At 33.9% G+C, this 17,422-nt stretch overlaps 1 long non-coding RNA gene across 4 annotated transcripts in view; it reads left to right on the forward strand.

Moving 5' to 3' along the window:
- LOC144300463 (uncharacterized) overlaps nt 1-17,422 on the forward strand; it is a 445,593-nt gene that overhangs the window by 233,328 nt on the left and 194,843 nt on the right. For 3 of the 4 annotated variants that reach the window (XR_013367111.1, XR_013367112.1, XR_013367114.1), the window contains exon 5: nt 9,749-9,899. The exons of the other annotated variant lie outside the window; for it this stretch is intronic. This is a non-coding gene — a long non-coding RNA (uncharacterized LOC144300463). The remainder of the gene's footprint in view (nt 1-9,748; nt 9,900-17,422) is intronic. 4 annotated transcript variants of the gene reach the window in all.

Consider the following 17,422-nt stretch of genomic DNA (forward strand, 5'->3'; position numbering starts at 1 on the left):
TGACAAGTACTTATAGAGCATCTATTAAGTATAAGTCAATGTATTAGGTACTGGAGGGATGCTATAGATGAGTTTAAGAGATGCCCCACCTTAGAAAACTCATAATCTAGAACACAAGTTGACAAACTATATAGTCTGTGAACCAAATCTGACCTGCCACATGTTTTTGTATGGTATGTGATAAGAAAGATTTTTACATTTTTAAATGGTTGAGATTAAAATAAAAAAAATAATACTCTGTTGCATATGAAATTTACATGAAATTCAAATTTCAGTGTTCATAAATACAGTTTTATTGGAAGATAGCCACATTTATTTATTTATTTATTTGTGTGTTATGTATGGTTCTTTCACCATAAAATGGCAGAATTGAGTAGCTGTGAAAGAGTGTCCAGTAAAGCCCAAAATATTTACCTTTCCTTTATTTATTTATTATTTTTAAAATTTTATTTATTTATTCATGAGAGACACAGAGAGAGAGGCAGGCAGAGACACAGGCAGAGGGAGAAGCAGGCTCCATGCAGGAGCCTGTTGTGGGACTCTTATCCCAGGATTCCAGGATCACACCCTAGGCCAAAGGCAGGCACTAAACCACTGAGCCACCCAGGGATCCCCTTTACCCTTCATTAAAAAAGCATGCCAACTCCTGATCTAGAGCATAGATAAATCAAGCATATAGATGATTATGGGGACAAAGTACAATTGTATAAGTACTAATCTAGGGAAAGTATGAATTACTTAGCACCTCCATTTTGCTAAGTACATTTGACTGTTCCCTGTCCTCTTCCTTTACTGAAATTACTATCACCACTAAATTCTACCTACTTCCTCCCCAAAAATGTCTGCCTCGAGATATTGCTTGAAGGCATGATTTACAGCAATCCTTATGAGAAGCCCCGCTCTTTGCCTTACAAATGCCCGCTTTATACTGTAAGCATTTTTGTCTTTGTGTTAGCTAATGTCTTTTCTAATGTTTTAGCTGTTTATTGATGTAATTGAATCTCAAATTGTTTTTGTTATATCCTGTAATACTACAGGGAGACACTCTAAATATAATAGTTATTAATATTAATGTTAATAACTGATGTTCTTTCACAGGTCAGTTGCTGAATTAAGCTCAGTTATGAGTTCACAAATGTAGAATCATCAAAGCTTGCACAGTGGGAGATCCTGGTTTCCTTTCTCTGGCCCTGGTTAAGCAAGTGAACTGATCCTTACATTGTTCCTTGCTAATTGTGAGACAGATGCTTTGCATTTTTAAGATCTTGGCTACATCTAAAGAAAGTGGCTTCCTTGATAAGACCCTCTAAAATTAGAAAGTTGTAGAATTATCTAGTAATATGTATCTTAATAATTCAACTTGTCATGGCAACATGCAATTAAAACTTTCCTTTGGGACTAAAGAGAAAAATCCCAGTTGCTTCTTCTAAAGAACTTTAGCCAATACATAATGAGAAGAATAATTCAAGTAAATGGGACTGAGTTTCATGGAAAAAAAGGAAAATAAAAGCGAACAATATTTTTAGACAAGGAAATTAATTATAACTGCATTTGATGATTTTACCATTTTTATAATCTTACTTATTAGATTCTCTTTTTATTATTCCCAATTAAGGCAGTATTATGTTTTCTTATTTGGTAGGGAAAGGGGCATCAATTTGTTCAAAAACTATTTTTCTAGGATAAATATAACTTTGAATATTACTTTGACTTAAAGAGAATATATGAAACCACTGATATTGCATTCCACTAATACAGTGGAAGCATTTTGAACAAGTTTAATCAAAGAAGAGGTTTATTTTTATATATTTATATCTATATCAATATTTATATCGACATTTTTATAATCTTTGTATCTGATTAAGTTGTGCATCCTTTTTTTAATCTTGCAGTAAGATAAGTCATCTTGTTTTATATAAGCTAGAGTGTAAAATATTATATTACAGCTCATGTAAACTATTTCTGTTCTGTGCTTATTGTTAAAACTAAATGTGTATAGATTATTTACTATATTTTATTGATTCTAAGATTTCCATTTCTTTTTTTATATTTCACAACTCTGAAATAAGAATGTATCTTATTATAGGTGACCTATCGTAATTAAATTAACATTTTTCTTTCTAAGTGGTTTAAAAGTATAATGTACTAGTACACTTTTCACAATTAATAGTGATTCAGTGAAATAATGAATATTGAGACCATCTCTCAGAGAGTAGTACAGTTTAGCAGAGACTGCCTGTTGTCCTGAAATAGTTATTTTCCCTCTTTTTAAAAAAATTTAGCTAAACATAGAGCCAAAAAACTAAACTTTGCCAGACCACCTGAAAGGTTACTGTACTGATTTACTAGGGCTTAACAAATTACTACAAAACCAAGTGGCTGAAAAAGCAGAAATTTATTGTCTCATGGTTATAGAGGCTAGAGATCTGAGATGAAGGTGTCAGCAGCGACATGTCCCCACCAAATGAGCCCCTAATGGTCTGTTCCAGGGGTCTTTCCTACCATGTGGTAGCTCTGTGGCTTACGGCAGCTTAATTCTAATCTTCATCTAATGTTCTCCCTGTGTTCATTTCTGTGTCTTTGCTGGCATTCTTTTTATAAGGACTTCAGTCATATTGGATCGTGGGCCCATCCTACTCTAGTAGGACATCATCTTTGTTAATTGAATCTTCAATGGCCCTATATCTAAATAAGGTCATATTCTAAGGTAACAAGTATTAGGATTTCAACATATGAACTTTGAGGGACACAATTCAACCCATAACAGTAACTGCATTCTGGTCAGTGAGATATAAACAAAGGTGTCAGCTTCCAGATGCCTTCCTTAAGACAGAGTTGTCATGTATTCCTTACTTCTTTAATTCCTCCTCCATCTTGCTCCCTGGAAGAGAGATATTGCCTTATGAGAATAAGGGCCACAATCGAAGTATGTTAGAACAGTGAACTGAATGGAGTCCTGGGTCCTAAAAACTTTGTAGAGCACATTTAGATAGCAAACATGGATTTAAACCACTATCACTATGAAGTTTTCTGTTACTTTCAGCCAAACCTATTTAAGTTGATACATGAGCTTTCCAACATCAGTAGAAACTTGGCTTTAGCGGTAGATCATTCACATGTGTCTTGGACTCTATAAACCTCTTTTTCCTATTTGTAAAAGGAAAATAATCTTACCTACCTCAGTGTTGGGGTGCACAGCATTTAGCACAATACTGACACATAAGAGTTTGCCATTGCTGTCGTTATGGAGATTTTCATTTGAAAATAGATATTACCAACTTGCAATAGTATTTACTCATTCATTTGTTCATTCAACAAATATGTATTCAGCACTTTACATGTACCAGGTACTATATAAGCATTGGAGGTGGAACAGTAAGCATAAACAAATCGTCCTTGTTCCCTTCCTCAGGAGGCCTACATTAAGTTGTATATAAAGCTGCAGAAGAAAGGCTGGTGATAGTAGTGATGTTATGCACATGACCTATGATCTCATCTATCTTGGAATATGTTAAATTGTGGAAATGTGGAGCTGTGAGAGAAAAAGCACTGTCCTTGACAGAATCAACCTATGCCATAAATGAAGGAACATAAGAAAGTATCAGATCCAGTGTCATTCAAAATGAAAGTGGCTTGCCAACACACCTCACATTCAACCTAGTGATTTCAGTTTGCATTTACTCTGATTTTTAAAAATTATATTAGTTTAACAATGCAATAACAAAAAAAATGACTGTGAAACACAACATGCCATCCATTTATCAGTAAAGAGAGATTCTGAGATTTTAGTTTGAAAAAGAAGGTTTTTAAAAATTACTACTAACAAAGATTGCAGTAATTATGACTTTTATTGAATGTTTTATTCTGAATTATATTTCATCAATGGTGTATATAAATAGTTGTCTATATCATCTTTGAAGAGAGTTGCTCTGTCTCTAACTTGAAAGCTCATTATTTTTGCTATTTGCCTTTTCCTTCAAGTAGAGATTTTTTCCCCTGTCTTCTTGTGTTTTCTCAGCAGGAATACTATTTTAAACAGATTGCTCTGTTCATATGTTCTGCCTCTAGAATTGGCATGATTGTGTTTGGGCCTTTAATGGGAGAATTGTTGAAGTAAGGAAGGCTTCAGTTTGATACAGCTAAACCTTGTCTTTGACCATTTTGCAGTGAGTAATAACTGTTTAGATTGTCATTTATCAGACCCTAAGACTCCACGCAACAGATTTGTCATAAAAATATATTTTCAGAAGGAATTATTCAAATTGTTCATATTAAATTACTTCCTAGTTAATAAAACTGAAATGGGTTCATCCTTTGAATAATGTTTTTGTAGAAACTGGAAAGCCAAAAAGATAAACTCTCTGGTGACAACCTAGTGGGAGATCGGACACCTGTGGCTTTATTGATACACAGTGTCTAAAAGTAAACAAAGCATAGTGCAATAAAAGAACCGCCATGCTTACATTTATGTCTTCTCGTTTATTCAGGGGCCGGTGTTCATCATCTGCACTGGGCTCTGCTCTTCTCAGTTACACACTTTGACTGTCAGAGCCTAAATATTTATAGAATAAAAGTCTGTGCATCATACCAGTTACAATAGCTAAACTTGTCTTTCTACCAAAATAGAGGCTATTTAGACAATGTAAAATTATATTTTATTTATTGTGCCAAAGGATTTTTGTGATTCATAGCTATTTGCAATAAATTTACTTTCAAAATGAACTGATTATTTATGTGGCTCCTGTATTAGAACTATCCCATAGTTTTATTATTGTTTATTTGGTTTTTGTGGTGTCTGATCAACAATAGAAAAAAATCTGTATGCTAATTTTATAGCCTACAGATACGTTTAGCTGTGTTTACTTCTATTTCAGAATAAGGAAAGTCTAAAATATTTTCTGATACTTTATGCCTTCAAGGGGAAAAAGTAAAAGCATTTATAGTTGTAGTTTGTGTTAGATATGACAACATTTGCCAAATATGACTTATAATGACAATGTTCCATGGAATTTCAGTACCTCTTTTGATCTTCACTAAAAACAGAAGCTGTTTCTGAATCTACATGCAGTCTGGATAACCACTCATGGGTGCACTTGAGCCATTGAAACATTCCCAGCTATGGGCCCTTGAGATGAATGCATTAATGCACTGTGGTATGAAGACTACAATTCATTTCAAGCCTTTCTCAAAGTCATGACTGGAAAGAATTTCATGCTTTAATCACACGCTTTAGTTCAAACAAATTAATGTTTTCTCCTCATAGTTCAAAAGAAAATAGCATAGATTTGATATTCTCACAAACTGACTTTAAACTATTGATGGGTGGAATTTGGAGAGAAGGAAATAGCATTCTCCTCTAACATCTTTCCTTTTTTGAACATTGCCATGTATAGCCCAAGGCATTTCATAAAGTCCTCTGATTGTAGTCAATGATCAAGAATATGTTAGAAGACAGTGTCTATGGAGCTCTCCATCTCATCTTAGGGACCAGACAGTCCAAGGGCAGAAGTAGAGCAGGGGTGAATTCAGAATAGTCTGGGTTCAGGGTCACTCTATAATTTTACTCTTCTGCAATTTTGGGTAATTTATCTAATCTCTCTAAGCCTCATTGTTGTTGTTGTTGTTGTTTAAAGATTTATTTATTTATTTGAGAGAGAGCGAGAGTGGGAGGAGGGACAGAGGGAGAGAGAGAATCCTAAGCAGACTCCTCGCTCAGCACAGAGCCTGACATGGGGCTTGATTCCAAGACCCTGAGATCATGACCTGAGTCAAAATTTAGAGTCAGCACTTAACTAAGTCACCCAAGTGCCCCACTAAGCCTCAGGGATTTTTTTTTTTGTTGTTGTTTTTTAAAAGATTTTATTAATTAATTGAGAGAGCAAGCAGGGGAGGGGCAGAGGGAAAAAGAATCTGAAGCTGATTGTGTGCTCAGCTCAGAGTCTGACACAGGGCTTGATTCCATGATCTCAAGATCATGACCTGAGCTGAAAAAAATCAAGAGTCAGTCACTTACCCCACTGAGCCTGCTAGGCACCCCACACCTCAGTTTTTTGCACAGCAATGATGACAGAGATTAAAGACAACAGTCTTTTTTTTTTTTTTTTTTTTTTAATGGGGAAACAACAAGGTGTTGTAGTGTGGCCATTAGAAAATGATAATTATGTGATATGATAGAGGTTCTAGCTAAACCTAAAATGGCAATCGTACTTAATATCTAAATGCATGAAAATAATTGCTTATAAACTTACACATAACATATATATTTCAATTAAAGATTAAATAAAAAAAATAAACTGTGAGCTCTAGAGGTAGTGTAGCCTGTATTTGAATCCTGGCTCCTTTCAATTGCATGGGACAATTCTTTAACCTCTCTAGGCCTTACTTTATTGATTTTAACATTAATTATGGTGATAGTACTTTTTTCATAGTGTGTTATCATAAGAAATAAATGATATTATCCAGATGAAATATTTAGCATACCACCTGGAATGGAGTAAGTTCCCAATAAATGCTGATGTTTCACTTGCAATTATCATGTGCTCCATATGGAAAAGTTGAGAGTTAAGTTTGAAAAGGAAGGCAAGGACTAGATCTTGAAGAGATTGTTTTCCTGTTGTAACTGGAAATGGTCTGAAAAGTTTGCATTTTAGCAAGATCATTCTAGCTGTGTGGAGAAGGAGCTGTGTGGAGGAAGGCTTACCCTAGAGGTGGTACAAGGTCCTCAACTATGATGGAACAAATAGGAATATAAATAAGATAAATTGATGGATTTCATGTTATTTTCCAGATAGCATTGAGAACATTTGGTCACTAAATATGTAGGAAGTCAGAGAAGGTGATAACCTTTTTGTACCTTGAGCAATAAAGTCATATGATGATTGTCATACATGATAAAGGTAGATGATATTCCCATTAATAGAGATAAGAAAAGCAGGAAGAGAAAGTAAAATGATGAAAGTAGTTTAAGAAAATAGATATCTATGCTCAGGGTTAAATACAAATCATAGTTTTTTACCTAATATAAATTAATTAAATTAAACAACTGGCTTTCTCTTACTGCTTATCTAAAGGTACATGGGCTATTTGAATTGAATGACTTTTGAAATGAGTTATTATTTTGGAGAATGAGGTCTGTCTAGAGAGCAAATACTGGGAATAATATTACAGTGACAAAGCAAAAAGCAGTCGGTACTATGTGGAGAAATAAGGGAGGAAAGATAGAGAAATGCAAGTGGCAGTAAGACATTTTCCTCATTTGCATCATTACTTAGGGTTGAAACTCTTCATTTTTCCAAAGGGATTTGGATAGGTCTCTCATTCATTCAATAAATACACATTAAATAACCACTATGTTCTGATCAGTTCTAGGAGCTCAAGATACAGTGATGAATAAGAATTAAGGGATCTGCCTCAAAAAGCCTATATGCTACTTAGAGGAAAAAGACTAAATTAACAAGTTAACAAAATAAATAAATATAGTAAGTGCAGATTGTGATTGGTAAAATAAAGGAATTAACAATGAGACATGAAACAAGGTAATAGAGACTCTTGGTTAATTAAGGAAAACTTCCTTAGGAGATAATGAAATCATTTTCATGTATCTTACAGTAATTGTTAGAAGAGACATGGGCAGTTTATGGACAGAATTTTAAGTTAAAGGGGTTTAATTTATATTAAATATATATTTAAAAAATAAAATGAAAGATTTTAAGGTAAACATGTATTTTGGAGAAAAATCAAGTTTAAGGAAATAACTGATGATATAGGACAAACGGGGATAGTTTCAAAAGCGGAGTCTTGCGTGGTAAACTGTGATGGGGTCCTGAGCACAAACAGAGCAACAGCCTATGATAGGAAATGGCCATTCCTTCTGTTCCAGAGAAAAGAAGCTAAGTATACTTGTATAGATGCAGAAAAAGGAATAGTTTTGTCGGTAGGCAAAAGAAAGACTTCTCCCTTGTTTTTGTTTTGCTCTTTTGTTTCTTGTTTTATTCTAGCCCAAGTAGGCAAAGTCACATTTAAATTGTTCACCATGATGTACTGCTGATTTCCAAACTTCTAAATACACTTAATTAAAGCTTTTCCCATGAGTAAGAAATTCATTTTAATGTAAATGCTGACATACTGAGTAGAGCTTATATTTGTATTCAAAATTGGAAGGAAAATGCCTTGTGTAAACTATTAGTTCTATAAGAAGGAATATACCCAACATTGAGAGCAATTTCATGAATCATTGGTCTCTGCTGTTGCACATAAGGACATTTTTTTTAGATTATATACAAAGCACTGCTACGTAGCATTCTAGTCATGTTTGTAGATCTACAGGGAAACATTACATATCTTTTATACACAAAATATCTTAACATGTGAAAAAAAATCAGAAGATTGCTTTAATAAGAACACAAAATGCAAAATTAGCAAAAATTTCCTATACTGAAAGATAAGTTCTTAAAAATATCATCTTTGCCTAAGTATAAAATTTTGATATACTAGAAGAGCAAACTCATATATCAGTGTAATTTTTTGTTTGATTAACATAGCGAATATTCTGAGAGGTCTGCATCTCATATACCATTTGAATCAATTATGATGCTAATTAGTGTAGAAATCATAATAAGTCACTACACTAATGAATTCTTAAATCCTATTTCTTAAATATTTAAGTACAGAATATAAATTTCTTTTGGTTTCTTACTTTCCCTAGGGCTTATGTAGCTGAAAATGTAGATTTTCAGCTATGCCATCATTCTTTTTTACTATTTGTTAACTCCATGCATATAACATTTTGCATATCAAAATTTTATTTTTTATTTTTATTTTTTTAATTTTTATTTATTTATGATAGTCACAGAGAGAAAGAGAGAGGCAGAGAAACAGGCAGAGGGAGAAGCAGGCTCCATGCACCGGGAGCCCTACGTGGGATTCGATCCCGGGTCTCCAGGATCGCGCCCTGGGCCAAAGGCAGGCGCCAAACCACTGCGCCACCCAGGGATCCCATATCAAAGTTTTAAAAAACTATAATCATGTAAAAATTTTGTAAAACACAGAGTCATTCAAACTTTCTAACTTCCATTCCCTAAATCAACTGTCAGCCTGATAATTTAGATTCCCTTTCCTTCATTCATTTGTCTTTAGTTAATTCATTCAACAAATATTGATACCTAATATGGTATTATCAGACATACAGAATAAGACAGTAGAGGCCCCTGGCCTAATATTTATTAGAAAAAAATAGGTGCTTAACTAATAATTTTAAGTGTGATGAATGCTAATGAAACATTAGGAAACATAAGGTTTTGTGGAAGTACAAGGCTAGCCTGGGTTTCATAGACCAGAAGAAAGATGGAAACAATCAGATAATAGAAACATGAGTATTGTCCAACCAATCTTTGACCTTAATTTTCAAACATCACTTTTTACATTTTTGGCTGAGAAAAACACTTGTATAATTTTGGAGAATGATGGTATCCTGCTGCTTGGCCTGAGTAGATTAATAACTTAAGTTCATGGAACAAAAATCGTCCTGATTTATATATAATTATAGCATATTTAGTTCAGTCTGATAATGAAACTTTATCTACAGTTGTCCAAACATCTCGGGCCTAGAAATAGCTGTAGGTCTCCAAACAAATCATTTCTAATTTTTATGTGGTAAATGTAATGACAACTTGAGAACTAGCTTCTAAATGAATAATGTCAGAAGATGTATCAGTGTTTCTAATTTGTACTCTTCTTTTTCATTTGGCAGATAAACATTTTCAATGGAGATGATGAAATCAGTGCAGACAAGGCTGCTTTTATTTAAAAAGAGGAATGAAAAGCATGCTTTTTAAGCTAGTGGATTGGCAAACATAGTCAAAGGCTTTAAAAGATCTGGCTGTTGCCTGGCTGATTTAAAGGTATATAGATGTTTAGAATTTGGAAGGCTTACTTTGAAACTATTTTTTAAAATATGAATTGCCTGTGTGATAAAGCTTGATAGCTTCCTTTTAATCAGTATCAAGATATACAAACCTTTTGCACTGTTCCATGTCACAAGAAAATTCTTCATGTGACCCTTGCTCAATGACTAGAATTGTATGAAACCATTTCACATTTTAATGAATCAATGTGGATGGATCTCTGTATGATACATAATGCAAGAAATAATTTTGAAATTTGTTCAAGGAAGAACTCAGTTTACCAAATTGCAGTCTTGGTTTATTTACCAGAATTAAATAGTTAAGATATAGCAAAAACATAATAAACTGAGGTGGATTTTTGTGGATTTCAAGTACAAGAGAGTTCAATTCTTTTACTTAACCTGTATAGTAAGTTCTAAATAAGAGATAATTTATAATTTCAGTTAACTAAAATTTGTATGTGTGTGTTATATAATTATATTCATCATCAGAGGATAGTCCCAGGTATTAAAAAATGTGCATTTAACAAAAAAGTCCAGATTAGTTATATTAGTAGAATCAGCTAATGTTAGAGTTGTCAGTGGCAGAGAGAAAATGTAGTCTTAAACTGCTAGCTAGAAACTGAGACCAATAGAGGGCATACCATGATGATGATGATGTAGGAAGGAAATATATTTTTGGGACAAGAATCTAGGCTTTATTATTCATTTATTCATTCACTCATTTCATGACCAATTCATTGAGAGTCTGTTGGGTACTAAGCATTATTCATGGAATCTAAAGAAACAAAGATGAATGTGTATTATACTTCCTAAACCTTTGTCATATATACTAGTACTTCTAGTACTATTCCTATTTCAACTCTTCAACTTATTTATAAAAACATTATGAACACACTAGAGAAGAAACATAAAGAAATAGAAGGTCTGGAAGATAAATGTGTAAAGTCTATAAGAAATAGAACAAAGACAAATAGATGGAAAGCAGGAGAGAAAATTGGAAAGCCCATTAGAGAGATGCAATATCTGAATAATATGAATTACAGAAGGATGGAACAGAGGAAGATAGAAGGAGGAATCATTCAAGTGGATTTCCCAAGATAAGAACATAAATTTCTTTATGGAAAGGACCTACTATGCACCAAACATAATGGATTAAGCTACACATATTACTGTGAAATTAAGAACAACACTTAAGAACAAATATATAGTTCTAATTGCTCACAAAAAGACAGATAAATAAAAATACACACATATGTATTAGTAAAAATCAGCATTGATTCAGAATTCTCAACAGCAATGCCAGAAGGTAGATTGGTAGACTCATATGCTCAATATTCTGAAGGAAAATTAGATCTAATCTAGAGTTCTATAGTATTAATCAAGCAGAGACTAGAATAAAAATTTGGAGTAGAAAATTGCAGGGTGAATTTTAAAAAATGATCCAAACATATGCTCTCTATAAGGTGACACACTTATATGTAGGTAAAATACAAAGTGATTGAAGCGGGTATACCAGAAAACCAGTAACCAAACCAAACTGGACTGCTAAGCAAGTATCAGGAAAAAAAGTATTTTTAAAAGATTTTATTTATTTATTTATTTATTTATTTATTTATTTATTTATTTATTTATCTGAAAGAGCAAGTGGGGGGGTGGGCAAAAGGAGAGGGAGAAGGAGAAGCAGATGACACCCTGCTACGTTTGGAGCAGGATATGTAGCTTGATCCCAGGACCCTAAGATCATGACCTGAGCTGAAATCAGATGTGTAACTGACTGAACCATATAGGTGCCTTGAAAAATATATTTTAAGTTCAAAATTTTTACTAGAGACAAAGAGACATTACTAGGTGGCTCAGCGGTTTAGCGCCTGCCTTTGGCCCAGGGCGCCATCCTGGAGACCCGGTATCGAATCCCACGTTGGGCTCCCTGCATGGAGCCTGCTTCTCCCTCTGCCTGTGTCTCTGCCTCTCTCTCTCTGTGTGACTATCATGAATAAATAAATAAAATCTTTAAAAAAATATATAATAATAAAACAGTCATTCCAAGGATGCCAGAGTGGCTCAGTCAGTTAAGTGGCTGGCTCTTGATTTTGGCTCAGGTCATGATCTCAGGGTCCTGGGATGGAGTCCTGTGTCAGGCTCTGCTGTGCTTGGTAGGGAGTCTGAGGATTCTCTCTCCTTCTCCTTCTGCCCCTCCCCCTGCTCAAGCTCTCTCTCTCTTTTTTCTCTGTTTCTCACTCTAAATTAAATAAATAAATCTTTTAAAAAATGATCATTTCATCAAAAACATATAATAATTATAAACATATATGCACCTAACAACAGAACCTCAAAATACCTGAAGCAAAATTGGGCACAACTGAAAGAAGAAACAGACAGTTCTAAAATAATATTTGAATACTTTAATACCTTCTTTCAATAACAGAACAATTAGATAAAAAATGAACAAGAAAACAGAAAACTTGAACAATATTAACCAACCAGAACTAAGAGATGTCTATAGAACATTCCACCCAAGAGCATGAGAACTTACATTCCTTTCAAGTCCACGTGAAACATTATCCAGGATAGACCATATGCTAGGCCATAAAATGGATTACAAAAAATTTAGAAGAATGTAAACAATATAGATTATGCTCACAGGCAACAATGGAATGAAATTAGAAATCCTTACCAGAAATAAATTTGTGAAACTCACGAATATGTGGAATTTAAACGATATACTCCTAAGTATCTCATGGGACAAAAAGAAATAATAAGGATTAGAAATACTTTGAGATGAATTACACAACATAACAATACTTGGTTGATCCCAGATACTCTTCAAAAGTAGAGGAGTTAGACAAAAAGATCTAAATAACAGTACAAAAATTGAGGGAAATTTTAAGTCTGGGAAAGTTCAGGAAGAGCAATCGCACACTGAAATGCTGCGTGAAACTGTACCACTCTTCTGAGTATTTTACATATGTAAACTTATTTAAGTCTCACTGTAACCGCATGATTCAGATACTATTGTTATCCCCAGTTTATAGAAAAGGAAACTTAGGGCACTGAGTGATTAAAATGTTCCAGTGTAAGTTAGAGTCATAATCGGAATCTAAGGTATTTATATCTACCATCTTAATTTTTAAATTTATTTTGGAAATATTTTATCCATTAATGTTTTCAAACTCCACGTGGAACATGATGCTTTTCAGGATTCTTTCAATAGACCTATGATAAGGAAGAGAATACTGATAAAAAGCAATCTTCACTTTTGCTAAGTATACGTGTCCTAGAATCAGTGAATAAGTCCATAGGTTAATAACTATGGGAAGATAACAGTAATATGAATGGTACAAGCTCAGAAGAGCAGGGATTATTAGTGAGGAGATTATAACAGATAATAAAATTTTGGGAGATGGATGAATTAATGTGATTTAAATTCAGATTTTCTCTACTTTGCAAAGATCACTCAAGGAAGAAGACAATAAGAATTTAGCTGATTTGCCTCTAAAACATTGATAAGATTCAGGAATTGGAAGTACCTTAAAACAGACATACATAGTAAACCTGAAAATTGGGAGATTATTTGAAAATTTGTCTAAGAAGTAGATATATCCACTTCCACATTTCCCATCCCCAAACAACCATGTGACTCTCTTGCTGTTCCAGCAGAAGCATGGAAATTTCTATGGAGAGGTCTTCATGCAGGTAAATGGACAATTCCTTTATGGGGAAATTCAATGTCCAAGGAGAAAGGACCCACTGATATGGATTAAGCACAATGAAATGTGCTTAACCTGTCCTCACCTGTTCATGACTCTGCAGCTCAGCTATTGACAAGCAGCAGAAATGTCCTTTTATGTTCACAGATTTTCCAGTCAGCTTTTAATACTTTATTCTTAAAAATGAATAGATGATTGAATTTATTTTTTATTTTTTAAAAAAGATTTTATTTATTTCTTTCTTTATTCATGAGAGACACACACAGAGAGAGGCAGAGACATAGGCAGAGGGAGAAGCAGGCTCCATGCAGGGAGCCTGATGTGGGACTCGATCCCGGGACTCCAGGATCACGCCCTGAGCCGAAGGCAGTTGCTTAACCGCTGAGCCACCCAGGCATCCGGATGATCAAGTTTAAAATGCATTTGCAGAAGCATCTAATATAATAGATACAAACAAAGGGAAAAAAAAGTAAAAATAGACAAAGAATAATTAAAAGTTAAGAAATTTTAAATACCGAATTAGTATTGTCTGAAAAGCTTTAACAAACCATATGAGTCTAATGCTGTGTTTCAAAGCAACAAAAGAGAGATCTTTGAAAGCATCATGACATGATAAATAAAACATTATTAAGAGGCTTAGAAGATATAACTGAGGAAATCTCCCAGAAAACAGAACAACTACAAAAGAAAGATAGAAATAGGGGGAAAAGTAAATTAGAGCATCAATATCAGTGGCACAACATTCCAACTGCTGTCAGTTCCAGAAAGGAAAAACAGGAAAAAGCTAGTGAGAAATTATCAAAGAAATAGTAGAAGAAAATGTTGCAGAAATACAATGAGTGGATTTCCAGATCTGAAGAATACAATGAGAACTAAGTGCAAAGAATCAAAAATGTCATATCATTGGATATTATTGTGGAATGTCAGAACTTTGGGGATAAATGGAATGTCCTAAGAGAATCTGGACTGTTGTCCAGAAGAAGAAGGAAAGACAGTGTCATCATTAAAAGAATCAATAGTGGGCAGCCCGGGTGGCTCAACGGTTTAGCACTGCTTTCAGCCCAGGGCCTGATCCTGGAGACCGAGGATCGAGTCCCTTGTTGGGCTCCCTGCATGGAGCCTGCTTCTCCCTCTGCCTGTCTCTCTCTCTCTCTCTGTGACTATCATAAATAAATAAAAATTAAAAAAAAGAAAAATAAAAAAATCGAGAGTGTTGAATGGTATTGGACTTCTCAGTGGCACTACTTGAAATCAAACGAAAATGACTAATTCCTTCAAAATTCTGAAAAAAAAATTTTTCAATCTAAAACTGTTTACTAGGCAAACTATCAGTTGTGTATGAATGTAGAATTTAGATGTTTTTAAATGTTTCATACTACTTAATTGTAAAATAATTGAGTGAATTTTTGCAAAAAAATGTTTCAAAAAACTTTGCCTCCTGTTTGACCATAGTGAGAGGAGTTCTACAATATTATTAGAGAGGCAGGGAATATTTTAATTATAGGTACACAGAAAGCTAAGCGTCTGTGTATATCATAAATGTGGCAGTCATCAAGCCTAAGCAAAGTAGAAGTTTGTATAAAAATATACAAAAAATTTGCTAAATGAAAATCTCATTAGATATGAATGGAGAATATTTAAAAATTGAAGATGGAATTAAGATTAGCAGTGTTGGGCAGTCTGGGTGGCTCAGCAGTTTAGCACTGCCTTCAGCCCAGGGCATGACCCTGGAGTCCTGGGATCGAGTCCCACCTCAGGATCCCTGCATGGAGCCTGCTTCTCCCTCTGCCTGTGTCTCTGCCTCTCTCTATTTCTCTCATGCATGCATGCATAAATAAATAAATAAATAAATAAATAAATCTTAAAAAAAAAGATTAGCAGTGTTAAGTATGTTATTTCAAATAGCAGAAGAAATTATTTTTTTCTAAAAGTATCTTTGTGGTCAGAAAGTATGTTTAAATTGTGTGTGTTTGTGTGATTCATCTTAGGAATATAGTTTAAAAGAACTGATGGATCACATTTTTATTGGGAGGTTAGTCCCCAGATGAGTATTTAGGTGTATGTATATCCTAATAACCCATTAAGAGAGGGCTGCAAGAGTCTGATTTTTGTTGTGACTGTATGAGCAAGACTCTACTGAAGTGCTATCCCTATCCTACCAAAGGAGGAGGCAGAGGCTGTTTCTCATACCTCTTAGGTTCAGGGAAAATTTCTAGGATCTCTTCTTCACTATCAGCATATGAACTCTTGGTTTCTTGATACTGGCTTTCGCTTTTCACAGGGTCTAAGCACATTGAAGGCACATTAAATTTTACTTATTTTTGACTTAGAATTGATGAGACTCAGTGTAAATAAATGCCCATTTGACAGGAAAATGAATCTTTTAGAATTACACTTTGGAGTCTAAAAAATTAGGCTTTATATCAGACCAAAATAACCACTCTCCTTTCTGGTCCTCAGTCTCCATATTTCTGTGTGTCATTGTGATTCATTGTTCCCTCACTTGGTCTTACTTTCTTTTTTTTTTAAAAGATTTTATTTATTTATTCATGATAGTCACACAGAGAGAGACAGAGAGGCAGAGACACAGGCAGAAGGAGAAGCAGGCTCCATGCACCGGGAGCCCGATGTGGGATTCGATCCCAGGTCCCCAGGATCGCGCCCTGGGCCAAAGGCAGGCACCAAACCGCTGCGCCACCCAGGGATCCCGGTCTTACTTTCTTTACTGAGCTTCCGCAAAATATTTCCCTTCCAGGAGTTTCTGTTACTTAAGGTTAAACATATAAAGGAAAAAAAAAGCAAAAATAGGTAGGAAAATACTGAAAGTTTCCTCTATAGAAGATCTAGCTGAAACTTAAGCAATAAAGTTATCATGACTTATTAGCCCTATAAAGGCACATCTGTGATGACAACACTATTTTCCTATAATTACTAAAAAAATAATCTGGAATCCTAAAATTTCTTTGAAGATTTTTATATTTATCATTAATAATATATAAGTCCTCAAAAATACATCAATAATTTCAAATCATAGGTTTTATGAATTTCAAAAATTTCATATTGAGTGTACTTTTAAATGTGAAAATTGTTATAATTTAGTGTAATTTAAAGCTGTCTTGTTCTTCTTATATATATTCTTTTAGTCGGTGATATATCCAATTAAATTCTATTGAACTTCTACTAAATACAGTTATCATCTCCACAGAACTGTAATTCATAGTTGAAAGTATATTCATGTAAAGTTATACCACTCAAATTTTGACAGAGAAAAATCATATGAGTTAATCATACGAATTATGACCAATTTACAAACTTCAAAATATGTGTTATTCCAGGCTTTAAGAACTCATATTAAGTATTGTTTGATATTTAAATAGAAGTTTCTATTTTTACAAAGTATTGATCATTATTTTTTATTTATAGTTCCTTCAACTCATACACACCTCCATTTCCCCATACATATTGGTGAAGAAAAGAGGAACTCCTTGAGATTATGTTAAAGAACATCCAAGAAATAATCTGTAACAATATATTTTACTACTAGAGATGCGTCTTATCTAACAAGTATGCATAAAATGTGAAATCTGGGAAAATTGTCATCCAGTTTTCCTCTTCTAGAGGCATGTTCTAAATGATAGAAATCAGGATATTTTACATCCATGAGGCTTACTGACATATTTTATTTGATCCAGAATCTGTATTCTTTCTCTAAAGAAAGCATAACAAGTAGCACAATATATTTTGTGCTACTTTCTTACCATATAAATTAAGGTTGATGTCTTAGGATCATTTTTAGAGAGAATGCTTATAG

The sequence above is a fragment of the Canis aureus genome, chromosome 28 (genome assembly GCF_053574225.1).
Source record: "Canis aureus isolate CA01 chromosome 28, VMU_Caureus_v.1.0, whole genome shotgun sequence".
NCBI classification, from domain to species: Eukaryota; Metazoa; Chordata; class Mammalia; order Carnivora; family Canidae; genus Canis; species Canis aureus.